Raw genomic sequence first — 17,816 nt, 5'->3', positions numbered from 1 at the left:
TTTCAAAGTTAGTGATTTTCGTCGCTCGGGGCACCATTGAAGCGATTCACAAGATGTATTAAAACAGGTTTGAGTCAAAATGTGTAATAATAGTGTCATTAATTTAGAGGAGCATGAGTGCACCTAGTTCCTGTTTCACTGCTGAAGAGAACGAAAATGATGAAAACATGCTGGAATATGCATGATTTAGATAGATGTGTGACTGCTCTCTTATCCGAACATTCTTCTCATCTGAACCCTCTGGAGACAGCCCGCGTCCCGAGGGGTGGGGATAATCGGCACTCTCCTGTACATCAAATTCTATTCTTAAATTATATACATATTGTAGAGCTCTTTCTGCTGCCGGGAATGAGAAAACACATCCCAGGTAAGGATACGCCCCTCAAGGAAACACAGCTGGTGGATTCCAACAGTCAGGGGCGTCGCACACGGTACGGTCACTACGGTATTGACCGGTACGGTCACTACGGTATTGACCGTACCACTTTTTGCCCCAAATACCCGTGAGTCAACAAAATACACTGATCTGGGATCTAAAATTCCAAAATTTTCGGCTCAGCCACCACTCCCCCACGAGTCAATTGTACTTCAGATGGCTGACCGTACCACACTAAAATACCTTCCGACGCCCCTGACAGTAGTATGAAACTCATACACAATCAATTAGAAATACTTTGGAGAATAAACCTTTGTTGGTGAAACAAAGTTGGGCGAGAGTATGATGTTCAAGTAAAACGATACTAAAGTGCCGTAACGTGAAGAAAGGAACGTAGTGCACAAGTTAATGAAGATAAATTCACATGCAGAACACAATATGCCCAGATGTGGAAATTTAAGTCAAGATTAGCAGAATATACACACATGCAAACACACACACACACACACACACACACACACAAGCGTGTGCACACAGACGCAAACACACACACACATATGCACACACACACACACACACACACACACACACACACACACACACACACACACACACACACACACACACACACACACACACACACACACACACACACACACACACACACACACACACACACACACACACACACACACACACACACACACACACACACACACACACACACACACACACACACACACACACACACACACACACACACACACACACACACACACACACACACACACACACACACACACACACACACACACACACACACACACACACACACACACACACACACACACACACACACACACACACACACACACACACACACACACACACACACACACACACACACACACACACACACACACACACACACACACACACACACACACACACACACACACACACACACACACACACACACACACACACACACACACACACACACACACACACACACACACACACACACACACACACACACACACACACACACACACACACACACACACACACACACACACACACACACACACACACACACACACACACACACACACACACACACACACACACACACACACACACACACACACACACACACACACACACACACACACACACACACACACACACACACACACACACACACACACACACACACACACACACACACACACACACACACACACACACACACACACACACACACACACACACACACACACACACACACACACACACACACACACACACACACACACACACACACACACACACACACACACACACACACACACACACACACACACACACACACACACACACACACACACACACACACACACACACACACACACACACACACACACACACACACACACACACACACACACACACACACACACACACACACACACACACACACACACACACACACACACACACACACACACACACACACACACACACACACACACACACACACACACACACACACACACACACACACACACACACACACACACACACACACACACACACACACACACACACACACACACACACACACACACACACACACACACACACACACACACACACACACACACACACACACACACACACACACACACACACACACACACACACACACACACACACACACACACACACACACACACACACACACACACACACACACACACACACACACACACACACACACACACACACACACACACACACACACACACACACACACACACACACACACACACACACACACACACACACACACACACACACACACACACACACACACACACACACACACACACTGTTGGCTGCTATAATGCGATGGCAGCCTAGACAGAGGAAACAAAGTTTACACAAGCAAATTCCTACTCTTTTTCTTTCTTTGTCTTCTTCTTCTTCCTCATATTCAATTCAAGGCAGGCTCTTCTATTTTTTTTGCTTCGGCCAACCTCGTTTTGGGATCTGACCCAATTTATTGGGGCAGTACAGGTACCCTGAACCTGAGAGTGTCCTTCTGATGTCATCGCTCTCCTACATTTTCTGCACGTCTATATTATTCTTTCTACGAGGACAGCAGAAGGACAGAAACAAAGACATCCACACCATTTTTAAGACTGCATCTTCCAAAGAACACATCAAAAAGCAAATTCTACACGCCAAGCATCGGTTCACGCCGTAACAAATCTCCACGCCATGAAAAATTCGATCGAATGCCTGGTGGGAGATGCTTTTTAAAAGGCTTGCATACATTTTTCACAAAAGACATTGTTGTGGCTGCCACCGGATTCGTACAAGAATATGTCAACTTCTAATCAAGGACTGTAATAAGTTCTGCCTTACGTATTAGAGGGGAAGTCTGCTGAATTTTTTTAATTTCAGGACCCGTAGAGTTTGGGGCGCTGAGTCGAATGTTCTTTTCCGAGGAGGCTGCGGTCCATGGTTCGTCAGATACGCCCAATCGAAAATGAGCGAAAGCGAGCACGCAGTCTACCTGATCCAGGTGATAAGGTCACAGTGTGCAGCCAGGTAGCCACACCATCTATTTGTGTGCAAAATGGCCAATATTCGAAACGCGTTCGATTTGAGAACCATCTGTCGCAGCTTCTTCGGACCAAGAGCATTCGACTCACTGTTACAAGCCCTACGTACCCTGTGATTTTCAGCTCGGCAAAATTTGAGGATACCCCGTTTTTAGCCGTTTCCGAGTTGGACTTTTTACATCCGCTGGCTTCTGCGTGCATGCCATAGTCAACAAACATACGGAACACTACACTACAGTACTGCCGCGCACCGAAGAACGGGGTCAGGGTTCTAGCCTAGCCCGTTCTTATTTTTGGCGAACACAGCAGTTTCGTTCATATTCGATGGTACAGTCTTACATGTACATTTATGCAGAGTTATACGGCTGAGTGTACATCATATTCATATTGTACATCACGTTTCTACCTAGACCGTTCTTAAAAAATAGCGAAATCATAGCCTGGCCGTTCATCGGCGGTCCGTTCTTCGGCGCCCGGCAGTACTGTAGTAGTAGTAGTACATGACTACACCCGCACTGCTGTGCTAGCGCTACGCGAGTCGTGTGGTAGATCTAAAATTAATGTACAAGAGACTAGTCAATAACAAGAGACTAGTCAATACACGGACGTGTCATGTACTGCACCCGGTATGTAGTTAGAGAAGGTGTGCTCCTCCGGGCCGGTGATTGTGCTTTGAGAAGGAAATATTTTTAGTTTTCCGCTTGGAATAGTCCAGCCTCATTTATGCTACAACGATGAGTCCACAACCGTGACAAGCGACAAAACCGCGAACAGCTCCCGGACCTAAAACGTTAAGATCCCGAAGTGTTGTGATCCTTGAATCGAAGAGTCGTGTCCGTGGTTCCAAGAACCTGCATTGTATATCCAATCGAGCAGCGTCCGACCTATGTTTGCACCAAAAATCGTGAAATTTTCCACTGTATCATGGAAATGCCACACCCTACAGTCCCGCTGTTACCATATTTTACCGGTATAAGTCGACTTATTGAATTGAATTCAGTGCAAACAGGAATTTCGGATAATTGACCGTTTGGACAGTTGACATTCGGATAATCGGCATTCTACTGTAATCCTAGTGCATGCAATGAAACATACTTGACTGTTGGGAGTCTTGCTGCGTCAGTGCAAATTGGCAGTTAATGCTAGAAGCTGCAGTGAACAACATCACAAATAGAAAATAAAGAAAAGCAAATACAACTGAACTTTGATACTGGAAATTACAGATCTGCTGCCCGCATCCACATGTCCATATTCTACATGTGCGATTGATCCTGCAAGATCTTCACTGCCCGTCTAATTGAGGATGGCACCCCAAATAGAGCGGACCGCTTCTAAACCAATCAAAGACCCAGGTTGTTATACTCCAGCAACCGGGCAAAGACCTGTCCTAAACCAATCAAAGACCCAGGTTGTTATACTCCAGCAACCGGGCAAAGACCTGTCACCCACCCATGACCCATCAGCCCATCTCCTTATGCTCACATTTTGGTGTAGTAGTTGAGCACCTGTCCTTCCTTCATCAAGTGGATATCCTAAGCATGTGACTTACCGCTGGTATATCTCTGCACATCCATCTTGACTGGTTGTCAAGTCCCTTTCCGGAGAGGTAGAGTGGATGGTAGGGTCAGTGCAGTCCTGGCCACGCCATGAGAAAGAAGACATTTTCCCATCAGGAGAAGGCCAACATCCTCCCTCTGGGTAGTGCCTTGATACCTGCAGTGCAGTGCAGTAACATTAAACTGCAATTGAAACTGTCTCCATGCCATTGTTAAGCCCAGTTCACATTCGACGGGGCGCAACGGGACGCGACATAAGGATCGACGGGAAACGCCGGGACGGTCACCCCGTCACGGACTGTGCCTTATGACTCGCACCATTCGCTGTTGAACATCGCAAAGACTGGAGTATGTCGTGTCGTACGAATTGTACAAGATTTTACAGCTCACCTCAGCCGTCACAGGCCCTTACGTCCCGTACCGTCAGCGTTGCGTCGAAAGAGAACTAGGCTTTAGAAAGATTACGTGTTGGTATGTGCTCCTAATTACACACAAATATACAAAAGGTATATAAAGAGAAAGCATGATCCACCCCATCATTGACACCAACAGCCTGGCACAAGAGCAGCAGCACCTGCATTCTATTAACCCAAAGTTCATCTGCGAATATACTCACAGAGTCGTCTCCTTTACTGTGCCCGACCTTGGAAGAAAACAACACAGCAACGTAGTGTTGGTTTCGGTGAGGGCTTCTACGTTCACATGAACACACAGAAAAGCACAATATATTTCCAAACAGACGCCAACTAGTATAACCAAACAGCAACGACAACACCACAAAGACCTAACAGTCTCTTGAGCACAAAGTGTCTGGGATAAAAAAAAGAGCAGAAGTTCACCATCGACACTGGTATTATAAAACTTTCTACAACTGCTGCAGAGGCAGCAGCAGGGTTCTAGTGCCCGGACCCAAAGCTCATCTGAGAATTTTCGCCATTGATACAAAGCAACGACCATGGTAGCAGCAGAGAGTAACAGCAGCAGCCGTTTGAGCAGCAGTATCAGCAGTCTCCAGCTTCAAGGGATTGACCTAGCAAATTTTACAGTAACATGAAAAGTGCAACTGCACTCTTTCCGGCACCAAATATGCCATGCTGTCCCCCGCTGCAAAATAGAGGACAACTCTCAACTGTCGCCAACACCTTGGCCCAGAGGGAGTCTTTCCTTCGACATTCGCCCCGGCCAAAGAAGGTCAAAACCCAAGTGGTGTAATCATGTATCTGCTTCTCCTATCGAGACACTGGCAAGGCTTGTATAGGCATGATAAATAATTATTGATAATACTGTATGCATATAACAAAGGCAAACGCACAAACTCACGTCCATGCACATGTGCACGGACGGTGTCGTTGGCGTACACACACACACACACACACACACACGCGCGCGTGCGCGCGCCCACGCATGCACAGGACAAAGGCATGTGCAAAGGAGCATGCTCATAAAAGCACAGGACAGGCACACGACTGATCTACGGATGTATCACGACATTGAAGGGACGGAGCTTGCAGCAAGCCTTCACCCTCTGGAGATTCCTGAAATACATAAATACATGTCAGCAGTAAATAGTTGCAGCATAAACATTTCCACGGGGACTGTGCAGCTTCACTAACCTTAACTTCAGTCTCCCCAGAATGCAGCAATCAGACAACGGCTACGAAGAGGTGCAGGAAATTTGAACAACTGTTTCAAAAGCAGTCCTCCAAGCCTTCTGCACCAACAGGTGATTCAGTTCGTGCTCTTATACCATCCTGGCAGGTAGAGACATTTTCTAATAACACGAAGAGCACAATCATCAAGGTGGGCAAATCCTCAAGAGAGAGTGCACCCTAACTTACACTACAAATCATTTACTGGACACTACTGGACAGAGCGTCCAGTCCATTCAGTCCAGGGGAGAAGAGGCAAAGGCATAGGGCTCCTGAGAAGATGAAAGGGCAACACATTATCATTACTACATTAATTTTATTATTCGGGGCAGACGTCTTCTCTGTAAAATATGATGACGAAAGGCACATCAGTACTCACATCCCTGCTCATATCACTGCTCATCCCTGTCCTCTACGAGGGCAATGCATTTAGGGCTGAAACAAGTATACAGATAACTCGCAAACCGATCGTTTTAAGAGCGCAATCGATAATCGTTAGTGTTCAAAGCGAATGCAAACGATTTTTCATGCATGCATACCAGTGGCAGTATTCTAGCCCTTGCACTCCATCCAATTGTGGATACGAGTGCAATCGTGTACTTTCAAGCGCAGTAATATTGATGCGTGGCTATGAAAGAGATCGGGAGTCAAGACGGTATCTTTTCGATTGATTCGTTGCGGAAGTTGGTGATAAGAGCTTCAAGCCAAAGGGTGACGACAAGCCTGATTCTTCGTTCTAGAAACAACAACATGAACTCCTCTAGTTCATATTGATAAAGCCTAGTTCAAATTCGACGGGACGCGGCGTAAGGATCGATGGGAAGCGACAGGACGGTCTGACGGCGTCCAATGTGAACACCAGGAACGGGAACGCAACCATACTACCGTACGGATCGGGAAGCGACGGGAAGTGTTGGATCAGTTCAACTTTTCATACCGTAGACGGGCATAGACGGAGACGCAAGCGTACAAAACGGCTGCATTTTGAGTGAGAACAGGAGGCGGCGGCGTGCGCCATCCACTCCCGATTCGTACTGGGAAATTTTTAGGATTTCGAACACTGCGCTTCCCATGATAACTCGCAGAATGGCTAACACGACTTGAGTTGAATTTTAGCAAGATAAGATCTCATGTCACTTATGGTATTTAGGGATAGTTTAGGAGAATGACAGATGAACTGTTTTATCATTTCCTAGGGCTACTATTCGAATGGCACAACTTTCAGGGCTACTTTTTTGTCTCCATGAAAAACTGGTATTGTGAATTTGATTTCGCTTCATTCAAGGAGAAATAATTGAAAAGAAGTCCCGAAAAACAAGAAATTAGGTCCGAAAGTCACCCCGTCACGGACTATGCCTTATGACTCGCGCCGTTCGCTGGAGAACATCGCAACGACTGCAGCATGTCGTGTCGTACGAATCGTAAAAGATTTTACAGCTCACCCCAGCCGTCCCGACAGGCCCTTACGTCCTGTACCGTCAGTGTTACGTCGAATGTGAACTAGGCTTTAGACCAGTCAGATGTCTACAGGTGTCGACACAATTGCCTGAAATGTTTACAGAATACCAAACACTGAGCGGTAGCCTGGGTATATTTAGAGTGTTTGACTGGTGGCCACAGCTAATGTAGCAAAGGCATCATGGAATTTCTTCATAGTCTTGTGTTCGAGGTGCACGACTACAGCCGGAAAGAATCTATAATTATGAACCAACAATTATAATTGATCTCAATGTCTCAGTACTCATACTCCTTGTCAGTTTTGTGCTAGATTGTGCACGTCTGACTATTCGAAATCTGGTTTAGTTGGTGGACTCGATTGCATAACTTGTGCCCACATTTTTCCTAAAGAGATTGGTTGATCGCTTGGAGTTATTGAATGATCGTTTCAGCCCTAATTTATTTTCACCCTGGCCACAGCACTAGGCGAAATTCTCTGACACGGCCTTTACCTGCATCCACTGCTCTTTCGCATCACGACGAAGGACATGCAGGGGTTCTCTCTGAGCAGAGGAAAGTAGCCATCGCCACCACCACCATCACCATTCACCGACAATACTAGAGAGACTATTTTCCCCGTCATGGGTACTTCCAATAAAGTAATTCCACTTACATAGGTACCGTCAGCGGCGCCACCATGTTCCCAACAGTGTATTCCTATCGTGGGTACTTCCACGGGCAATAAATTCGGCTCGTGCTGTCACTCGCAAGCCATCAAATTCCTATACCTCCCTTGCGCGAATTGCCTCTGCAAACAATTATTTCAATGATTGGATTAATTCAGTTCTTTTCGCTCGTGCACGTCACGCCGGGTGCACTGCGCGCGGCCCATCTCCGCCCGTACATTGTTTCATCTTGTTTCATCTTGTTTCATTCGCGGCCCATCTACGCCCGTACTTCGAGTTTCATTTTGGTTTCATCTTGTTTCATCTTGTTTCATCTTGTTTCATCTTGTTTCATTTCGTTTCATCTCGGCCCCATCTGCGCCCGTACATTGGCGTTTCATCTTGTTTCATCTTGTTTCATCTCGTTTCATCTCGTTTCATCTTGTTTCATCTGTTTCATCTGGGGGGAAGACGGGCCCGTCGCATCCTTTGAAGGAGGGGGCTAATCTTCTCGCAGAAAAGGGAGAAAAAGGGGGAAAAAGAGGGGGAAAAGAAGAGCGGGAAATTGAAAAAGAGGGGGTAAAGAATGGCGGGAAAAGGAAAAAGAGGGGGAAAAGGATGGCGGGAAGCATCCACCGTTTGAATGTGCATACATCTAAAGTGAGGCTATTTCCAGGCTGTGCACAAGCCGGTACACGTCCACCACGGCCTCTCGCAGCCTCCTCCTCTTCCTCCCCCCCCCCCCCCATCACACACAATGTGCCGATTATCCTAATGTCAACTATCCAAATGATTAATTATCCAAAATAATTGCTTGCATTTAATTGAGGGGTAGAAGATGAGTTTCAAAGTTAGTGATTTTCGTCGCTCGGGGCACCATTGAAGCGATTCACAAGATGTATTAAAACAGGTTTGAGTCAAAATGTGTAATAATAGTGTCATTAATTTAGAGGAGCATGAGTGCACCTAGTTCCTGTTTCACTGCTGAAGAGAACGAAAATGATGAAAACATGCTGGAATATGCATGATTTAGATAGATGTGTGACTGCTCTCTTATCCGAACATTCTTCTCATCTGAACCCTCTGGAGACAGCCCGCGTCCCGAGGGGTGGGGATAATCGGCACTCTCCTGTACATCAAATTCTATTCTTAAATTATATACATATTGTAGAGCTCTTTCTGCTGCCGGGAATGAGAAAACACATCCCAGGTAAGGATACGCCCCTCAAGGAAACACAGCTGGTGGATTCCAACAGTCAGGGGCGTCGCACACGGTACGGTCACTACGGTATTGACCGGTACGGTCACTACGGTATTGACCGTACCACTTTTTGCCCCAAATACCCGTGAGTCAACAAAATACACTGATCTGGGATCTAAAATTCCAAAATTTTCGGCTCAGCCACCACTCCCCCACGAGTCAATTGTACTTCAGATGGCTGACCGTACCACACTAAAATACCTTCCGACGCCCCTGACAGTAGTATGAAACTCATACACAATCAATTAGAAATACTTTGGAGAATAAACCTTTGTTGGTGAAACAAAGTTGGGCGAGAGTATGATGTTCAAGTAAAACGATACTAAAGTGCCGTAACGTGAAGAAAGGAACGTAGTGCACAAGTTAATGAAGATAAATTCACATGCAGAACACAATATGCCCAGATGTGGAAATTTAAGTCAAGATTAGCAGAATATACACACATGCAAACACACACACACACACACACACACACACACAAGCGTGTGCACACAGACGCAAACACACACACACATATGCACACACACACACACACACACACACACACACACACACACACACACACACACACACACACACACACACACACACACACACACACACACACACACACACACACACACACACACACACACACACACACACACACACACACACACACACACACACACACACACACACACACACACACACACACACACACACACACACACACACACACACACACACACACACACACACACACACACACACACACACACACACACACACACACACACACACACACACACACACACACACACACACACACACACACACACACACACACACACACACACACACACACACACACACACACACACACACACACACACACACACACACACACACACACACACACACACACACACACACACACACACACACACACACACACACACACACACACACACACACACACACACACACACACACACACACACACACACACACACACACACACACACACACACACACACACACACACACACACACACACACACACACACACACACACACACACACACACACACACACACACACACACACACACACACACACACACACACACACACACACACACACACACACACACACACACACACACACACACACACACACACACACACACACACACACACACACACACACACACACACACACACACACACACACACACACACACACACACACACACACACACACACACACACACACACACACACACACACACACACACACACACACACACACACACACACACACACACACACACACACACACACACACACACACACACACACACACACACACACACACACACACACACACACACACACACACACACACACACACACACACACACACACACACACACACACACACACACACACACACACACACACACACACACACACACACACACACACACACACACACACACACACACACACACACACACACACACACACACACACACACACACACACACACACACACACACACACACACACACACACACACACACACACACACACACACACACACACACACACACACACACACACACACACACACACACACACACACACACACACACACACACACACACACACACACACACACACACACACACACACACACACACACACACACACACACACACACACACACACACACACACACACACACACACACACACACACACACACACACACACACACACACACACACACACACACACACACACACACACACACACACACACACACACACACACACACACACACACACACACACACACACACACACACACACACACACACACACACACTGTTGGCTGCTATAATGCGATGGCAGCCTAGACAGAGGAAACAAAGTTTACACAAGCAAATTCCTACTCTTTTTCTTTCTTTGTCTTCTTCTTCTTCCTCATATTCAATTCAAGGCAGGCTCTTCTATTTTTTTTGCTTCGGCCAACCTCGTTTTGGGATCTGACCCAATTTATTGGGGCAGTACAGGTACCCTGAACCTGAGAGTGTCCTTCTGATGTCATCGCTCTCCTACATTTTCTGCACGTCTATATTATTCTTTCTACGAGGACAGCAGAAGGACAGAAACAAAGACATCCACACCATTTTTAAGACTGCATCTTCCAAAGAACACATCAAAAAGCAAATTCTACACGCCAAGCATCGGTTCACGCCGTAACAAATCTCCACGCCATGAAAAATTCGATCGAATGCCTGGTGGGAGATGCTTTTTAAAAGGCTTGCATACATTTTTCACAAAAGACATTGTTGTGGCTGCCACCGGATTCGTACAAGAATATGTCAACTTCTAATCAAGGACTGTAATAAGTTCTGCCTTACGTATTAGAGGGGAAGTCTGCTGAATTTTTTTAATTTCAGGACCCGTAGAGTTTGGGGCGCTGAGTCGAATGTTCTTTTCCGAGGAGGCTGCGGTCCATGGTTCGTCAGATACGCCCAATCGAAAATGAGCGAAAGCGAGCACGCAGTCTACCTGATCCAGGTGATAAGGTCACAGTGTGCAGCCAGGTAGCCACACCATCTATTTGTGTGCAAAATGGCCAATATTCGAAACGCGTTCGATTTGAGAACCATCTGTCGCAGCTTCTTCGGACCAAGAGCATTCGACTCACTGTTACAAGCCCTACGTACCCTGTGATTTTCAGCTCGGCAAAATTTGAGGATACCCCGTTTTTAGCCGTTTCCGAGTTGGACTTTTTACATCCGCTGGCTTCTGCGTGCATGCCATAGTCAACAAACATACGGAACACTACACTACAGTACTGCCGCGCACCGAAGAACGGGGTCAGGGTTCTAGCCTAGCCCGTTCTTATTTTTGGCGAACACAGCAGTTTCGTTCATATTCGATGGTACAGTCTTACATGTACATTTATGCAGAGTTATACGGCTGAGTGTACATCATATTCATATTGTACATCACGTTTCTACCTAGACCGTTCTTAAAAAATAGCGAAATCATAGCCTGGCCGTTCATCGGCGGTCCGTTCTTCGGCGCCCGGCAGTACTGTAGTAGTAGTAGTACATGACTACACCCGCACTGCTGTGCTAGCGCTACGCGAGTCGTGTGGTAGATCTAAAATTAATGTACAAGAGACTAGTCAATACACGGACGTGTCATGTACTGCACCCGGTATGTAGTTAGAGAAGGTGTGCTCCTCCGGGCCGGTGATTGTGCTTTGAGAAGGAAATATTTTTAGTTTTCCGCTTGGAATAGTCCAGCCTCATTTATGCTACAACGATGAGTCCACAACCGTGACAAGCGACAAAACCGCGAACAGCTCCCGGACCTAAAACGTTAAGATCCCGAAGTGTTGTGATCCTTGAATCGAAGAGTCGTGTCCGTGGTTCCAAGAACCTGCATTGTATATCCAATCGAGCAGCGTCCGACCTATGTTTGCACCAAAAATCGTGAAATTTTCCACTGTATCATGGAAATGCCACACCCTACAGTCCCGCTGTTACCATATTTTACCGGTATAAGTCGACTTATTGAATTGAATTCAGTGCAAACAGGAATTTCGGATAATTGACCGTTTGGACAGTTGACATTCGGATAATCGGCATTCTACTGTAATCCTAGTGCATGCAATGAAACATACTTGACTGTTGGGAGTCTTGCTGCGTCAGTGCAAATTGGCAGTTAATGCTAGAAGCTGCAGTGAACAACATCACAAATAGAAAATAAAGAAAAGCAAATACAACTGAACTTTGATACTGGAAATTACAGATCTGCTGCCCGCATCCACATGTCCATATTCTACATGTGCGATTGATCCTGCAAGATCTTCACTGCCCGTCTAATTGAGGATGGCACCCCAAATAGAGCGGACCGCTTCTAAACCAATCAAAGACCCAGGTTGTTATACTCCAGCAACCGGGCAAAGACCTGTCCTAAACCAATCAAAGACCCAGGTTGTTATACTCCAGCAACCGGGCAAAGACCTGTCACCCACCCATGACCCATCAGCCCATCTCCTTATGCTCACATTTTGGTGTAGTAGTTGAGCACCTGTCCTTCCTTCATCAAGTGGATATCCTAAGCATGTGACTTACCGCTGGTATATCTCTGCACATCCATCTTGACTGGTTGTCAAGTCCCTTTCCGGAGAGGTAGAGTGGATGGTAGGGTCAGTGCAGTCCTGGCCACGCCATGAGAAAGAAGACATTTTCCCATCAGGAGAAGGCCAACATCCTCCCTCTGGGTAGTGCCTTGATACCTGCAGTGCAGTGCAGTAACATTAAACTGCAATTGAAACTGTCTCCATGCCATTGTTAAGCCCAGTTCACATTCGACGGGGCGCAACGGGACGCGACATAAGGATCGACGGGAAACGCCGGGACGGTCACCCCGTCACGGACTGTGCCTTATGACTCGCACCATTCGCTGTTGAACATCGCAAAGACTGGAGTATGTCGTGTCGTACGAATTGTACAAGATTTTACAGCTCACCTCAGCCGTCACAGGCCCTTACGTCCCGTACCGTCAGCGTTGCGTCGAAAGAGAACTAGGCTTTAGAAAGATTACGTGTTGGTATGTGCTCCTAATTACACACAAATATACAAAAGGTATATAAAGAGAAAGCATGATCCACCCCATCATTGACACCAACAGCCTGGCACAAGAGCAGCAGCACCTGCATTCTATTAACCCAAAGTTCATCTGCGAATATACTCACAGAGTCGTCTCCTTTACTGTGCCCGACCTTGGAAGAAAACAACACAGCAACGTAGTGTTGGTTTCGGTGAGGGCTTCTACGTTCACATGAACACACAGAAAAGCACAATATATTTCCAAACAGACGCCAACTAGTATAACCAAACAGCAACGACAACACCACAAAGACCTAACAGTCTCTTGAGCACAAAGTGTCTGGGATAAAAAAAAGAGCAGAAGTTCACCATCGACACTGGTATTATAAAACTTTCTACAACTGCTGCAGAGGCAGCAGCAGGGTTCTAGTGCCCGGACCCAAAGCTCATCTGAGAATTTTCGCCATTGATACAAAGCAACGACCATGGTAGCAGCAGAGAGTAACAGCAGCAGCCGTTTGAGCAGCAGTATCAGCAGTCTCCAGCTTCAAGGGATTGACCTAGCAAATTTTACAGTAACATGAAAAGTGCAACTGCACTCTTTCCGGCACCAAATATGCCATGCTGTCCCCCGCTGCAAAATAGAGGACAACTCTCAACTGTCGCCAACACCTTGGCCCAGAGGGAGTCTTTCCTTCGACATTCGCCCCGGCCAAAGAAGGTCAAAACCCAAGTGGTGTAATCATGTATCTGCTTCTCCTATCGAGACACTGGCAAGGCTTGTATAGGCATGATAAATAATTATTGATAATACTGTATGCATATAACAAAGGCAAACGCACAAACTCACGTCCATGCACATGTGCACGGACGGTGTCGTTGGCGTACACACACACACACACACACACACACGCGCGCGTGCGCGCGCCCACGCATGCACAGGACAAAGGCATGTGCAAAGGAGCATGCTCATAAAAGCACAGGACAGGCACACGACTGATCTACGGATGTATCACGACATTGAAGGGACGGAGCTTGCAGCAAGCCTTCACCCTCTGGAGATTCCTGAAATACATAAATACATGTCAGCAGTAAATAGTTGCAGCATAAACATTTCCACGGGGACTGTGCAGCTTCACTAACCTTAACTTCAGTCTCCCCAGAATGCAGCAATCAGACAACGGCTACGAAGAGGTGCAGGAAATTTGAACAACTGTTTCAAAAGCAGTCCTCCAAGCCTTCTGCACCAACAGGTGATTCAGTTCGTGCTCTTATACCATCCTGGCAGGTAGAGACATTTTCTAATAACACGAAGAGCACAATCATCAAGGTGGGCAAATCCTCAAGAGAGAGTGCACCCTAACTTACACTACAAATCATTTACTGGACACTACTGGACAGAGCGTCCAGTCCATTCAGTCCAGGGGAGAAGAGGCAAAGGCATAGGGCTCCTGAGAAGATGAAAGGGCAACACATTATCATTACTACATTAATTTTATTATTCGGGGCAGACGTCTTCTCTGTAAAATATGATGACGAAAGGCACATCAGTACTCACATCCCTGCTCATATCACTGCTCATCCCTGTCCTCTACGAGGGCAATGCATTTAGGGCTGAAACAAGTATACAGATAACTCGCAAACCGATCGTTTTAAGAGCGCAATCGATAATCGTTAGTGTTCAAAGCGAATGCAAACGATTTTTCATGCATGCATACCAGTGGCAGTATTCTAGCCCTTGCACTCCATCCAATTGTGGATACGAGTGCAATCGTGTACTTTCAAGCGCAGTAATATTGATGCGTGGCTATGAAAGAGATCGGGAGTCAAGACGGTATCTTTTCGATTGATTCGTTGCGGAAGTTGGTGATAAGAGCTTCAAGCCAAAGGGTGACGACAAGCCTGATTCTTCGTTCTAGAAACAACAACATGAACTCCTCTAGTTCATATTGATAAAGCCTAGTTCAAATTCGACGGGACGCGGCGTAAGGATCGATGGGAAGCGACAGGACGGTCTGACGGCGTCCAATGTGAACACCAGGAACGGGAACGCAACCATACTACCGTACGGATCGGGAAGCGACGGGAAGTGTTGGATCAGTTCAACTTTTCATACCGTAGACGGGCATAGACGGAGACGCAAGCGTACAAAACGGCTGCATTTTGAGTGAGAACAGGAGGCGGCGGCGTGCGCCATCCACTCCCGATTCGTACTGGGAAATTTTTAGGATTTCGAACACTGCGCTTCCCATGATAACTCGCAGAATGGCTAACACGACTTGAGTTGAATTTTAGCAAGATAAGATCTCATGTCACTTATGGTATTTAGGGATAGTTTAGGAGAATGACAGATGAACTGTTTTATCATTTCCTAGGGCTACTATTCGAATGGCACAACTTTCAGGGCTACTTTTTTGTCTCCATGAAAAACTGGTATTGTGAATTTGATTTCGCTTCATTCAAGGAGAAATAATTGAAAAGAAGTCCCGAAAAACAAGAAATTAGGTCCGAAAGTCACCCCGTCACGGACTATGCCTTATGACTCGCGCCGTTCGCTGGAGAACATCGCAACGACTGCAGCATGTCGTGTCGTACGAATCGTAAAAGATTTTACAGCTCACCCCAGCCGTCCCGACAGGCCCTTACGTCCTGTACCGTCAGTGTTACGTCGAATGTGAACTAGGCTTTAGACCAGTCAGATGTCTACAGGTGTCGACACAATTGCCTGAAATGTTTACAGAATACCAAACACTGAGCGGTAGCCTGGGTATATTTAGAGTGTTTGACTGGTGGCCACAGCTAATGTAGCAAAGGCATCATGGAATTTCTTCATAGTCTTGTGTTCGAGGTGCACGACTACAGCCGGAAAGAATCTATAATTATGAACCAACAATTATAATTGATCTCAATGTCTCAGTACTCATACTCCTTGTCAGTTTTGTGCTAGATTGTGCACGTCTGACTATTCGAAATCTGGTTTAGTTGGTGGACTCGATTGCATAACTTGTGCCCACATTTTTCTATGTTACAATGATATTCATCGCTAAAGAGATTGGTTGATCGCTTGGAGTTATTGAATGATCGTTTCAGCCCTAATTTATTTTCACCCTGGCCACAGCACTAGGCGAAATTCTCTGACACGGCCTTTACCTGCATCCACTGCTCTTTCGCATCACGACGAAGGACATGCAGGGGTTCTCTCTGAGCAGAGGAAAGTAGCCATCGCCACCACCACCATCACCATTCACCGACAATACTAGAGAGACTATTTTCCCCGTCATGGGTACTTCCAATAAAGTAATTCCACTTACATAGGTACCGTCAGCGGCGCCACCATGTTCCCAACAGTGTATTCCTATCGTGGGTACTTCCACGGGCAATAAATTCGGCTCGTGCTGTCACTCGCAAGCCATCAAATTCCTATACCTCCCTTGCGCGAATTGCCTCTGCAAACAATTATTTCAATGATTGGATTAATTCAGTTCTTTTCGCTCGTGCACGTCACGCCGGGTGCACTGCGCGCGGCCCATCTCCGCCCGTACATTGTTTCATCTTGTTTCATCTTGTTTCATTCGCGGCCCATCTACGCCCGTACTTCGAGTTTCATTTTGGTTTCATCT

General features: G+C 46.5%; 1 long non-coding RNA gene across 4 annotated transcripts; it reads right to left on the bottom strand.

Moving 5' to 3' along the window:
- Positions 1–632: 632 nt before the first annotated feature.
- Positions 633–17,638, bottom strand: LOC135825572 (uncharacterized). Of its 4 annotated transcripts, XR_010555085.1 has the most exons (11): positions 17,508–17,638; positions 17,347–17,397; positions 15,340–15,497; positions 14,343–14,418; positions 13,720–13,883; positions 13,266–13,319; positions 6,179–6,336; positions 5,182–5,257; positions 4,559–4,722; positions 4,105–4,158; positions 2,213–2,531 (listed from the first exon to the last, which is right to left on the bottom strand). It is a non-coding gene; the product is annotated as an uncharacterized LOC135825572 (long non-coding RNA). The 4 variants fall into 4 exon arrangements; XR_010555084.1 differs by lacking the exons at positions 2,213–2,531; positions 17,508–17,638 and adding an exon at positions 633–740 and having other exon boundaries at positions 17,347–17,492; XR_010555086.1 differs by lacking the exon at positions 17,347–17,397.
- Positions 17,639–17,816: the final 178 nt, after the last annotated feature.

Source organism: Sycon ciliatum, chromosome 10, assembly GCF_964019385.1.
Source record: "Sycon ciliatum chromosome 10, ocSycCili1.1, whole genome shotgun sequence".
Taxonomy (NCBI): domain Eukaryota; kingdom Metazoa; phylum Porifera; class Calcarea; order Leucosolenida; family Sycettidae; genus Sycon; species Sycon ciliatum.
The sequence above is the reverse complement of the archived record's forward strand: the minus strand, read 5'-3'. Positions and strand labels throughout refer to the sequence as shown.